This window comes from Scyliorhinus torazame, chromosome 16 (genome assembly GCF_047496885.1).
Source record: "Scyliorhinus torazame isolate Kashiwa2021f chromosome 16, sScyTor2.1, whole genome shotgun sequence".
NCBI classification, from domain to species: domain Eukaryota; kingdom Metazoa; phylum Chordata; class Chondrichthyes; order Carcharhiniformes; family Scyliorhinidae; genus Scyliorhinus; species Scyliorhinus torazame.
The window spans coordinates 14,703,740-14,717,077 of record NC_092722.1 but is presented as its reverse complement, the minus strand read 5'-3'; the positions used below and the strand labels follow the sequence as shown (position 1 = coordinate 14,717,077).

Here is a 13,338-nt window from a genome sequence, read left to right as displayed (position 1 = left end):
TATGTATTCCAACAGCGTTTGCAGGGTAAGGATGAACCTTTCCAGTCCTTTCTCACCCACCTCCGCATCCTTGCGCAGTCCTGTAATTATGGGCCCATCTCCGACTCCATGATACGCGCCCAGGTCATTTTTGGTGTTCAGTCGGACCCCCTACGCCAGCAGCTCCTCGGGGTAAAGCAGCTCACCCTAGCGATTGCCATCGAGACCTGCGTGCTACACGAACACGCCACTAGTCGGTATTCCCACATCCAAGCGGCTGAAACGGCGCGACAAGGTCCCCATGAGGCAGAACGGGTCCAAGCAATCGAGCAACTCCAGATCCTCAGCTTGGATGAGGGCGGCCATTTTGCGTGCCTTTCGCGGACTCCCGCGCTTGTGTGCACCGAACGAGGGGATGGCGACGTCGACGAACGTACTGCGCAGGCGCACATCACGTACGGCCGCGCCGCGCATGCGCGGTGGCACAGCAAATGTACTGACGCTACAACGTGCGGCAACTGTGGCTCCACCCACTTAAAGCGGCAATGGCCTGCCAAATCCCGACGATGCCTGCGATGTGGCAAACTTGGCCTCTCTGGTGCTTTATGCAGATCAGCTCAGCCTGCCAACTCTCGTCGCTCCAGCCAGCCTCCCAGGAATGTCCGGGCCATTCAACCCACGGTCACTGAGCCCGATTTGGACCTGCTTCCCGGTATTGACACCGAGGACCCGAAGGCGCCTTTTCGAGTCGGTATCATTACAAAAAACAGGGTGTCCCCAAAGCAAAGAATCCAGCCTCTACCGGTATACAGCATCGATCCGGACGATGAGTGGTGTGCCACCCTTACGGTCAACCGGTCCCAAATACGATTCCGCCTGGACACTGGTGCCTCCGCCAATCTCATTGCGCGGTCTGACCTCCAAAGCCTTTGTGTCAAACCAGCCATCCTGCCATCAGCCTGCCAGCTATTAGATTATAATGGCAATGCCATTGCTGCCAGCGGCTCATGCCAACTTGAAGTGACGCACAGATCACGCAAAGCCATCCTTCCCTTTGAAATCATGGGCTCCTCGAAAGCCTCCCTGCTTGGCGCGCAGGCAGGCAAGCTGTTGAACCTAGTTCAGAGAGTTCACACTCTCTCTCCTGCTGACGCGTCTGCCTTTCAGGACACTGACTTCAGGGCGCAGCTCGATGCCATTATCAACCAGTAGCACGACGTCTTCGAGGGCATGGGCAAGCTCCCATAGACCTACAAGATTTTATTAAAACCGAATGCCACGCCTGTGGTGCACGCACCTCGCAGGGTCCCAGCACCCCTTAAGGACCGCCTCAAGCAGCAGCTGCAGGACCTCCAGAACCAAGGAGTGATTTCCAAAGTCACGGAACCGACTGACTTGGTCAGGTGTAAAAAAGCCTTCCGGCGAATTGAGAATTTTCATTGATCCCAAGGATCTAAATCGCAATATTATGAGAGAGCACTATCCAATTCCCAAGCGTGAAGAGCTCACATGTGAGATGGCTCGCGCCAAGCTCTTTACCAAACTAGACGCCTCAAAAGGATTCTGGCAAATCCAGCTCGATAAATCCAGCAGGAAACTTTGCACATTTAACACCCCCTTTGGAAGATATTGTTGCAACAGGATGCCGTTTGGGATCATCTCTGCATCAGAAGTGTTCCATAGGATTATGGAACAAATGATGGAAGGTATTGAAGGTGTTCGCGTCTATGTCGATGACATAATCATTTGGTCCACCACCCCGCAGGAGCATGTTAGTCGCCTCCAGCGCATATTCAGACGTATACATGAGCATGGCCTCCGCCTCAACGGGGCCAAATGCTCTTTAGGTCAGACAGAACTCAAGTTCCTCGGGGACCACATCTCCCAATTGGGTGTGCAGCCGGATGCAGACAAGGTAGCTGCCATCACAGCTATGAAAACACCAGAGGACAAGAAGGCGGTCCTCCGATTTCTGGGCATGGTCAATTTTTTAGGGAAATTCATCCCTAACCTCGTCTCTCATACCACGGCTCTCAGGAACCTGGTCAGGAAGACGACAGACTTCCAATGGCTCCCTGCCCACGAGCGCGAATGGAGGGAACTCAAGGCAAAACTGACCACGGCCTCGGTCTTAGCTTTCTTTGATCCAGCAAAGGAGACCAAAATTTCGACCGATGCCAGTCAATCCGGCATTGGGGCAGTGCTCCTTCAACTTGATGAGGCCTCATCATGGGGCCACGTTGCATATGCGTCACGTGCGATGACCCCCAAGGAGCAGCGCTACGCACAGATAGAAAAGAAGTGCCTGGGCCTTCTGACCGGTGTTGTTAAGTTTCACGATTATGTCTACGGACTTCCTCAATTTAACGTCGAGACCGACCATCGCCCGCTGGTCAATATAATACAGAAAGTCTTGAACGACATGACGCCTGGCCTCCAGCGTATTCTTCTCAAGCTCCGGCGATACGACTTCCAGCTGGTATACACCCCAGGCAAGGACCTCATCATTGCTGACGCTCTCTCCAGGTCAGTCAACACTCCATGTGACCCAGCGGGATTTGTCTGCCAGGTTGACGTCCATGTGGCATTCTCAGCCTCCAATCTACCTTCATCGGATGAAGCCTCGTCCAAATTCGCCGCGAGACGGCAGCTGACCCCTTGCTACAGCGTGTCATGCGCCACCGAACGAGCGGGTGGCTCAAGGGCCATTGCCTTCAATTCTATAATGTCAGAGATGATCTGACGGTAGTAGACGGGGTTCTTCTAAAACTGGATCACATTGTAATCCTGCATAGCATGTGTCAGCTTGTCCTGGAACAACTACACGAGGGCCACCTTGGCGTGGAAAAGTGCCGCCGACAGGCCCGAGAGGCAGTGTACTGGCCCAGCATTAATGAGGACATAGCCAACACAGTGCTCAACTGCACCAACCTGTTCTACGCGCTGGGTAGAGACTATGTCCTGATCGTGGACTACTTTTCGAATTATCATAGATTATCATAGAATTTACAGTGCAGAAGGAGGCCATTCGGCCCATCGAGTCTGCACCGGCTCTTGGAAAGAGCACCCTACCAAAGGTCAACACCTTCACCCTATCCCCATAACCCAGTAACCCCACCCAACACTAAGGGCAATTTTGGACACTAAGGGCAATTTATCATGGCCAATCCACTTAACCTGCACATCTTTGGACTGTGGGAGGGAACCAGAGCACCCAGAGGAAACCCATGCACACACGGGGAGGATGTGCAGACTCCTCACGGACAGTGACCCAAGCCGGAATTGAACCTGGGACCCTGGAGCTGTGAAGCAATTGTGCTATCCACAATGCTACCGTGCTGCCCGGAGGTGATATGGTTGCATGACCTCACATCGTCTGCAGTCATTCGTGCATGTAAAGAAACCTTTGCTCGACACGGCATTCCGCTCACGGTTATGTCAGACAATGGCCCCTGCTTCGCCAGCCAAGAATGGTCCAACTTTGCCAGGCGGTACAATTTTGCCCATGTGACGTCCAGTCCCCTGTATCCCCAATCCAACGGCAAAGCAGAGAAGGGAGTACATATCGTCAAACGGCTCCTATGCAAGGCTGCCGATGCTGGGTCTGATTTCTACCTTGCCTTTCTGGCCTATCGGTCCGCCATACTGTCCACTGGCCTGTCGCCAGCCCAGTTACTCATGAGTCGCACCCTGAGGACAACGATGCCGTCCATCCATGTCCCAGACCTCGACAACGTTCCGGTCCTTCGGCAGATGCAGCTGTCTCGTGCACAGCACAAGGCGTCTCATGACTCCCGTGCAGCTGATCTCCCTGCTCTGGCTCCAGATGACAACGTCCGCGTCCATCTTCCGGATGGTGGCTGATCTGCAACCACTGTTTTCCTTCGGCAGGTGGTCCCCCGCTCGTTCCTGGTTCGTCGACAGAATGGCTCTATTCTGCGTCGCAATCGATGCGCCCTTCGTCTCGTTCCACGCTCGCCACGTGATCCTCCAGTGTCGCCTCGTCCTCCTGCTGACCTTGCCACGGACTATGCAGAGCTCCCTGTTACTCTGCTTCCCCCTGACTTTGACGCAGTCCAGCCCGCTCCTGAACCGGCGGCTCTCGACCCACTCTTGAGGCGGTCAACCAGAATTTGTCGCCCACCTCAGAGACTAAAGTTATGAACTTTTCGAATTTATGGACTCTGAATTGTTTTGTTGCTTTGTTTGATCGTTTCCCTGGTTTATATATAGTGTTGATCTCGTTACTCTTGTTGCATACTGCTTCTCTGCACCAGGCACCTTCCCATGTAAATAGCTTAGTTCTCATGTACGTAGTCCTGTAAATATGTCTTCGCACCCCACACGTAGTTAGGAACATTCTCACCACACATTATTTATTGCCACACACATAGTTTTTTATAAAAGGGGGGATGTCATAATATACACCAGTGTATCATGGTGCAGACACACACACTGATGGACACACAGCAAGGCCAATCAACACACACAACATCGCAGCCAATCACCAGTTAGAACACACTCACTATAAAGACAGGGGACATCAGAGTTCCCGCTCATTCGGGATGCAGCCTCCTAGAAGGACAGAGCTTACAGCTTACAGCACAGATCTTCACCATGTGCTGAGTGCATAGACTGGTTAGGACAGGCATAGGTCTTTAGTTTAATCTAACATAGTGTTAACCCACAGTGATATGTTCAACAGTTTCTAACTTAATAAAATAGTGTTGCACTATTTTAAGTGTTGGTGGCCTGTATGTGTTCCACGGATCCAGAGCACCCAACGCATCAGTCTCCATGTGTTGTCCCCACCGCAGAGCAAAGTTATGCAGCGCACAGCTAGCCGCTATCACACAGGACTCACTTTCTCTACTCTACTTGGGGAAGCCACCAGATAGGTGCTGGCAGTGGAATTCCTGCTTGAGAACTCCAACAACCTTGATAGATGGGAGTTCAGCACAGTGCAGTTTCTGCACATCCTGAATGGAGTCATGATCCCACGCGGGTGGCGGATTGTCCCTCAGTGTGAAGGGGCAAAGAGGGGGGCAAATGGAGGATTGCTGCACTATAAATGGGTCAGGACAGCTGCCAGGAAAGCGTGCACAGACCTGCATGGTGCCCTGCTGGTGGGTGTGGTGATATGCATCACTGTAAATACACAAGGGGTTAATGTGAACACACTACACCTAACTAGACAGCAGAGGGAGCACCAGAGACATGACACACTGACATTCAACCAATAGGTCAGTAAGATAGGTCACGACCAATGGGCAATCAAGACACCCAGAGGTGACACTACCACAAGGGGGCTACCCATATAAAAGGACACAGCACACCTGAGCTCGCTCTTTCCAGTGGAGACACTTAGTGAGTACAGACACAGGGTTGATTCAACACATCACACCCACCACGTGGATTGTAGCAGACTGGTTAGTTAGTCTGAGTAGCTATAGCAGGATTAACAGGAGAGTCGAATCCAAGTAGGAGAATCGTTAACAGTAATAAACGTGTTAAAGCTATCTCCAAATCTGAACCTTCCTTTGTCAGAGTGCACATCAAGGAAGCAGCTTCTGCTACATCAAGAGCATAACGAAACAGTGGGCACATTTATTTCGGAGATAAAGCCCTATGTTTTGTACGGAGCTCTGGGCTCCACATAAACAGCTGGAGGGCAGTACAGGTGTAGTCAAAGACCTCTGCAACCTGTGAAAACACCAGAGATCTCTGCCCTGCTATCTGAGATGGTCCATGTGGAACATGATCCCAGTGTCCTGGCAAATGTGGCATCAGCCAGGTGCACATTACACAGCAGACTGACTGACTGATGCCCCTGATAACCCCCATTGCAACCTGGAGAGAGCAGGAAATAAATAACTTAAACCTTTCACCTCTGTCATTCCTTTCAGCTCCATCCCAGGATCACGACAAAGAGTCTAGATACCATTGTAATGTCGTAGGAAACCTGGCAGCAACGTGATAATGGCCAGATCATCTGTTTCAGTGATCTTGGTTGAGAGATAAATATTACCAAGGACATTGGGGAGATATTTGCTGCTGCTCTTAAAACTAGGCCCATGGTATTTTTACGTCTGCTCATGAAGGCCTCGGTTTCAATTCCCAATCGTAGGGCAGCACCCCTGACAGTGCAGCACTTACCTTATTACTTCACCAGAGTTGTGGGCCTGGATTTTGTTTTCGTCCCAGCCTCCGGGGTGGGACTTGAACCTGCAACTTTCTGACTCAGAGGTGAGAGATGCTCCCAACCGAGACACAGCCAGTGGGTTTGATCTCTTGTTTTAGGAGCTAACACAACTCAGTAACAAGCCTCTCCATTGACGTGCATTCCCCAGGATCACTGCTCCTCCTGGAGGTACAGTTATGTTGACCTGGGCCTGTAACATTTCTGTTGAGAGGGTCAGGCAGCTGATGGACTTGTCACCTTCTAACTAATCTCGCTCTATCTGTAACTCTATGTCGTTGCTTCACCATTGCTGCAATCCTTTTTCCTCTTAACTGGAATGGAATTGCTAAGTTAAAGCCCACTTGATTAAACAAAAAGTGTGTTCGCAGATTCCTGAAGCACGGCTAACTTTTACAAACAATCGAAGCTCGATTAAGTTGCCAGAAATGAACTATAAACGACCAGCAAAATATCTCTCACACTTTTGTAAATGTGAGCCGGACATGAAAATGGAAATGGCAGAGTAACACAAAACTGCCGCTGTGGAGCTCCTGACCACATCATTTGGCCTCCACCTGCACATACTTATAAAATCCCCACCCTCCCTTCCTGCTGGGAACACGGGCTCTCAAATTGACGTCCACCCCAACAATTAGGCCCTCTGTGGCAAATTGTCACATTTTATGTTTGCCTGTGTTTCGCCCTCCTGTTCCCCCCATGAAGGCCTAATGGAATGGTGGCAAGATTAAACTTAACACCCCTCTGCCCCTCTGACTTGCACCGCCCCCCCCCCCCCCCCCCCCCCCCACCCGATGGTCCCACAGAGACCCCTGTGCAATGGGATGACTGACGGTAATCTCTGCAGTCATGTCAAGAACCATCCCCCCCCCCCACCCCCCCCCCCCCCCCACCCCCCATCCCCACCCCCACCCCCGCCACCCCCAAAAGCCAGCACAGGACTGTCAGTTTAGCTCCCACACCCAAATCCTGAAGTGGAAAATTGAGGAAATGGGAGGGCTGAGAGGCAAAAGCAGCAAGGTCAAGATGTTGAAGGTATAAGTGCACATGTTGGGACTGTCATATAAAGGGTTAACGTGAGGAGCACCTGGCATTGATGTAACTACGATGCAATGTTACAGGACTAAGAGACCGCGGTGTGGGTGAGAAGCTTGTGCCGAGTCACGGAGATATATATAGATCTGTAAACAGACAAGAATGTTTTTTACGAATAGCGGTCGATTGTAGCATTCTTAGGGTAACAGGCAAACTCTCAAGAAACCCCATCGAAGCCATGCATCGTCTGCCAGTATTATGCAGCAGCACGGTGATCTTAACTAACCTGTTGAACCTTGGCGCAGCCTAATGTCCGGGAAAACAAATAGATTTCTTAGGAAGGTGTTCCGGAATTCTTCTGTGTTGGAAAAATAAGGCTCACCAGCATTTGAAGCCATGTCATCGTTAGCCAAGTTGTCCCTTTTATAAAAATGCTTCAGCTCGCAAGCCAAAGACAGCAAAACATGAGTGGTTTGTGACACGTGTATAAAGGTTGAGATCAAATGACAGCATTATTCCTCATTCGTCAGCTGTATGCTGCGTTCGACAAAAGTGGTCTTCACCAAATAAACACAATGTTCGATGCCGTTAAAGATTATAGGGGAGCGGGGAAAGAACACATGTGGATTCAACACTGCAAGGGGCTACTGTGATGTCAGTGATGTATTAAAACATGCAGGAGGATATTGTAGGGGGAGTGACAAATGATATGGGACACTGAAATATCTTTATGGGATCTGAGAGGGACATTTGTCACGGAGAATTTCGGTGCTGCACATCGCACTGGGATAATAAAAGCAAAAGATGGGACGTTTTTGAAGACTGCCTTTTCAATTATTCTCATCAAAGATAAAAAAGCAAGGAAAGAACTTGCATTTAAAAGACACCTTGACTTCAGGATCTCCCAAAGTACTCCAAGACCAATGAGGTACTTCTGAAGTTCAGTCACTGTGGTAATTTTGGGCAATAGCCTCATACGGAGTGAGGTACAGCTCTTGCAGGTGCAGGATGCGGCCTAGTGCCCGGAGGCTGTTCAAAAGAAGGAGATCGGATGGATGCAACCCCCATCCCCTCCGCACCTGTCCTCTGCACCCTTGCACTTTCCAACCAGCAATGAGCGGAATGAGGAGCGGGAACCCTTCTTCCATCCCTTTTCTTGGCCCCGGCGTGGCTTTTATGGGTATCTGGGATTTGCAATCACTGAAAATCCCGGTTGAAAATGAAATTGAACATGTTCGTGGTGTTCCTTCATGCTCCAAACCGATGCCATTCTTTGTTAATGGGCTGCACATCTATTTTCTCTTTATTCATCTGTATTTGCAAAAATGCAAACCGAACCACGGAACTTTACAGAACAGACCACTCAGCCCATTGCTCCATGTACTAGCCCTCTGAAAGAGCTATGCACGTGGTTGCGCTCTGTTGTGGGTTATTAACCCTCCATGATTGTTCTGGATTCTCCAGGGATTCAAGATTGATCTCTGGATACTGCCGCAAGCAACCCATGAGAAATATCAGAGGAGCATTAAGGAAAGTGGTTCGCCCCATTTCGTCCCCGCACTTTTGTTTATTTGTTGTGAAAATATTGGAGACGGGGAAAGACTGACCAGCATGAGGTCATGTGATGAAACCTCCAGGAACACCTTCAATCAAAGTTGGCGACCGTAACTGCTGTTTTTTTGGGGGGACTTATATTTCTTTTTAAAGTATTTATTCTTTTCCCTTTTAGAACTTATCATGGATTCTCCTTCCACCAGGGCTTCTGCTGTACTATTTCCACATCCCATGAAGCTTCTGCGTAGTTATTTCGCCCAACTTCCCCCTCTCTTCCATTGCAATAACCTGATATTCAGACTTTGCCGGTATTTTAACTCATTGTTGGCTTTTTGTTGCACTGTCATCACACACAATGCTAAGCTGATGATAGGGGAATGATAGAACGACCAGGCTATTGGAAACGACACCCAGATTGTCCTCCATCAATCACCGCACACCCCACCTTGCCATCTTTAGTTAGACACATTCTGCACCATTACAGTACATTATGTTGCTTCGTGATACCAACAGTCACATATCAATGCTCACCCCTGCAGCTGCCAAGACAAGTTGCACCAGGAAATAAATCAGCAAAAAGTTTGGGAGAAAAATAAGGGAAGGGGGGGGGGATTCTCCATCCAATCATGGCAGCCGGATTCTCCAGTCCCGCTGCGGTGAGCGCCAAATTCGCCGTCCTCACTAACAGCGGTAGCCGACTCGCAACGGAGAATCCTGACCAAGGTGATATATTTGCATTAAATATTCGCAAAGCCAGGACTTACAGTACGTTTCAATTACTTTTTTAAAAAGTATTTCAACATTACACAGAGTTTTACAGCACAAACTGAGTCCCTTCAGCCCCTCGAGTCTGTGATGGCCATCAAGCACCGATCTAGTTCAATTCCATTTTTCAACACTTGGTCCGTAGCCTTGTATGTGATGGCGTTTCAAATGCTCATCTAATTGCTTCTTGAATGTTGTGAGGGTCTCCTGTTGAATGATTTGCAGTCCCAATAGCTGGGAGTGTGGAGTGGGAGGGGGAGGTGCACACTGGTGGAAGTGTAGATTTGGATGTTCGGGCTATCAGTGGGAGGGAAGAAGCAGAATCTTCCTCTCAGGGAGGGATGGGAAGGAGGGACAGGGCTGGAATATTAGGGAAAGTGGGAAAGACAGAGGGAAAGTGTTCTGGGGAGAGTGGGGGGGTGGGAACTGGGATGGAATGGCTCCTTGAGGGAGTCATAATAATAATCTTTATTGTGGCAAGTCGGCTTACATTAACGCTGCAATGAAGTTGCTGTGAAAAGCCCCTAGTTGCCTGTTCGGGTACGCAGAGGGAGAAGTCAGAATGTCCAATTTACCTAACAGCACGTCTTTCGGGACTTGTGGGAGGAGACCGGAACACCCGGAGGAAACCCACGCAGACACGGGGAGAACGGGGAGGTCCGCACAGACAGTGACCCAAGCCAGGAATCGAACCTGGGACCCTGGCGCTGTGAAGCAACAGTGCTAACCACTGTGCTACCCTGCCACCCTAAATTCCATTCCCTGGCCAGGAATCGGACTCGGGCCGCGGCGGTGAAAGCAGCGAACCCTAACCACGAGACCGCCAGGGAACCTGGTCATGTTGAATGAAAACATACCCAGGGTGAGGCAACTGTGGAAGGAGAAAGAAAAACTATCATGCTGGTTGGAAACTTGGAGAATATGTGTTCCCCTCCCCCCCTTTCCCCACCCCCACCGCCCTAACTATATAATAGTTCCATTGTGCTTTGTGGTAGCATGGAGCAATCAGCATCCTTTGGAGTGCACTGCAATAGTACTTTCATTCCATGTTGCAGATATAAAGGCACAAAGATATTTAATAAGATGGAAAATGGACGTATACTTTGGATACCAGGAAGTGTAATATTGGATACTACTCTTCTGGTGTCAGTCTAATAATGTGAGCCAACAAATCATCGTTCAAAACTTGCACTGTGAAGATGATTTGTGTTCAACAGTGGATGGTGTTAATTCAGGGCACCTCTGATGCACTATCAATTACGACGAGACGAGAGTAGAATGTAATTGAGGCTTTGTTACACAGAGATGTGTGGCCTCCTACAGCAGCTTACAAAATGGCTGCTGCTCGGAGGCACACACATTTATACTCCACCTCCTGGGCGGAGCCAGCAGGCAGGGTTCTACCACCGTACCTGTAGTACAGGGGCCTTACCATAATACCCATATAGACAACAGTGGTGACTACCACATTCACCCCCTGTTAAAAATGAGTCCAGCGGGGTGGGGTGGAAAACTATATGTATACAGAAGGTTTTAAAATTACAGAGAAGGTTACAAATTTAGACGATCAGGCGCCTTGATCTGTCGTTGAGAGCACCGCAGTGCTGGTGGCGACTCAGGCGTCGGCTTGGTCTTCGGTGACTCCGGGAGTGTGTCGAAATCCTCTTCATCCCTGGGTGGGAGCAAGGGGAGGGCAGATTGTCCTGGAGCGGGGGCTGCGGTGGGGTGCGCCGGGGGAGGGGAGGGTGGCGCTGGGGCGGGGGGGGGGTGGGCACCCAGCTGGTGCCAGATCCCTGAGGGAGACTGTGTCTTGGCGGACATCGGGGTACGCTATGTAGGCATACTGCAGGTTCGCATGGAGTAGCTGTACTCTCTCAACCAACGGGTCTGCCTTGTGGAGCTGCACGTGCTTGCGGAGGAGAACAGGTCCTGGAGCTGCCAGCCACATTGGGAGCGAAACCCCGGAGGTGGACTTCCTGGGGAAGGCAAAGAGACGTTCATGGGGGGTTTCGTTGGTCGCGGTGCACAGGAGCGACCGAATGGAGTGAAGTGCGTCGGGGAGGACCTCCTCCCAGCGGGAGGCCTTGCGGCAATGGGGGAGGGGGAGTTCCATGAGGAGGCGCATGTGATCGGGTCAGGCCCTAGAACTCCATTCTGAACCACACAGCCGAGGATGGCTAATAGGTTCGTGCTGAACACACACTTCTCCTTGTTGTAGGTTAGGTTGAGGTGTTTGGCGGTGTGGAAAAATTTGGAAAGGTTAGCGTCGTGGTCCTGCTGGTCATCGCCACAGATGGTGACGTTGTCCAGGTACGGGAAAGTGGCCCGCAGCCTGTACCGTTCAACCATTCGGTCCATCTCCCGTTGGAAAACCGAAACCCCGTTGGTGACGCCGAAGGGAACCCTAAGGCAATGGTAAAGGCGGCCGTCTGCTTCAAACGCAGTGTGTGGGCGGTCCGCCTTATGGATGGGGAGCTGGTAGTAGGCAGATTTCAGGTCCACTGTCGAGAAGACCCGGTACTGTGCAATCTGATTGACCATATCAGATATGCGTGGGAGGGGGTACGCGTCGAGCTGCGTGTACCGACTGATGGTCTGGCTGTAGTCCACGACCATCCTGTTTTTCTACCTGGTTTTCACCACTACCACTTGGGCTCTCCAGGGGCTGTTGCTGGCCTCGATGATACCTTCCCGCAGCAGCCGCTGGACCTCAGACCTGATGAAGGTCCTGTCCTGGGCGCTGTACCGTCTGCTCCTGGTGGCGACGCATTTGCAATCCGGGGTGAGGTTTGCAAACAGAGAAGGTGAGTCGGCCTTAAGTGTCGCGAGGCCGCAAACAGTAAGGGGTGGTAGGGGCCCGCCGAATTTCAGGGTTAGGCCCTGGAGGTGCACTGGAAGTCCAGGCCGAGTAGCAAGGCAGCGCAGAGGTTGGGGAGGATGTAGAGCCGGAAGCCGCTGAACTCTACGCCCTGGACGGTGAGGATGGCGATGCAGTACCCCCGGATCGCCACGGAGTGGGATCTGGAGGCCAGGGAGATTCTTTGGTTAGCGGGGTGTACCGCGAGGGAGCAGCCCCTTACCGTATCGGGGTGGATGAAGCTCTCAGTGCTCCCAGAGTCCAGAAGGCAGGATATCTCATGCCCGTCGACCTTCACTTTGTTGAAGCGGTCGCGAGGTTGTGCGGTCGAGACTGGTCGATCGTGACTGAGGCGAGACGGGGCTGGTCGTCGGCGGTTGCAGGCGATGAGCAGCCTGATAAGGTGCCCGACGGGCAGAGGTCCTGAGGCAGGTAAGATGGCGGCACCCACGGGCCGCACGTGTCCTGGAGCAGGCAAAATGGCAGCGCCCTCGGGTCGCACGTGTCCTGGGGCAGGCAAGATGGCGGTGCCCATTGGTTCTGAGGCAAGCAAGATGGCGGTGGCCACGGGCCGCACGTGTTGTGAGGGGAGCAAGATGGCGGCGCCCACAGGCCGTACGTGTTGTGAGTGGAGCAAGATGGTGGTGCCCATTGGCCACACGTGGGGGGTGCCAGGATAATAGCGGCAATTGAGCGGGCCTGGCACACTGCAGCAAAATGTCCCTTCTTGCCACAGGTCTTGCAGAGCGCGCTGCGCGCCGGACAGCGCTGCCGGGGGTGTTTTGTCTGTCTGCAGAAGTAGCACTTGGGTCCCCCAGGGTTGGTTGGCTGCCGCGCGGTGCAGGCATGGGGTTGGCTGATGGGGTCCACGATGGAGTGGCCGCTGGCGGGGTCCACGATGCACAGGGGCGGTGGGCCGTGCGGTCGGGGACATAAGCCTGTACGTTGC

At 51.8% G+C, this 13,338-nt stretch overlaps 1 protein-coding gene across 1 annotated transcript in view; it reads right to left on the bottom strand.

Annotated features, from left to right (window-relative positions):
- LOC140392594 (protein polyglycylase TTLL10-like) overlaps positions 1-7,602 on the bottom strand; it is a 75,488-nt gene extending 67,886 nt beyond the window's left edge. Inside the window, exon 1 of the mRNA XM_072477995.1 lies at positions 7,500-7,602. The gene's annotated coding sequence lies outside the window, so the exon portion shown is untranslated. The remainder of the gene's footprint in view (positions 1-7,499) is intronic.
- Positions 7,603-13,338: the final 5,736 nt, after the last annotated feature.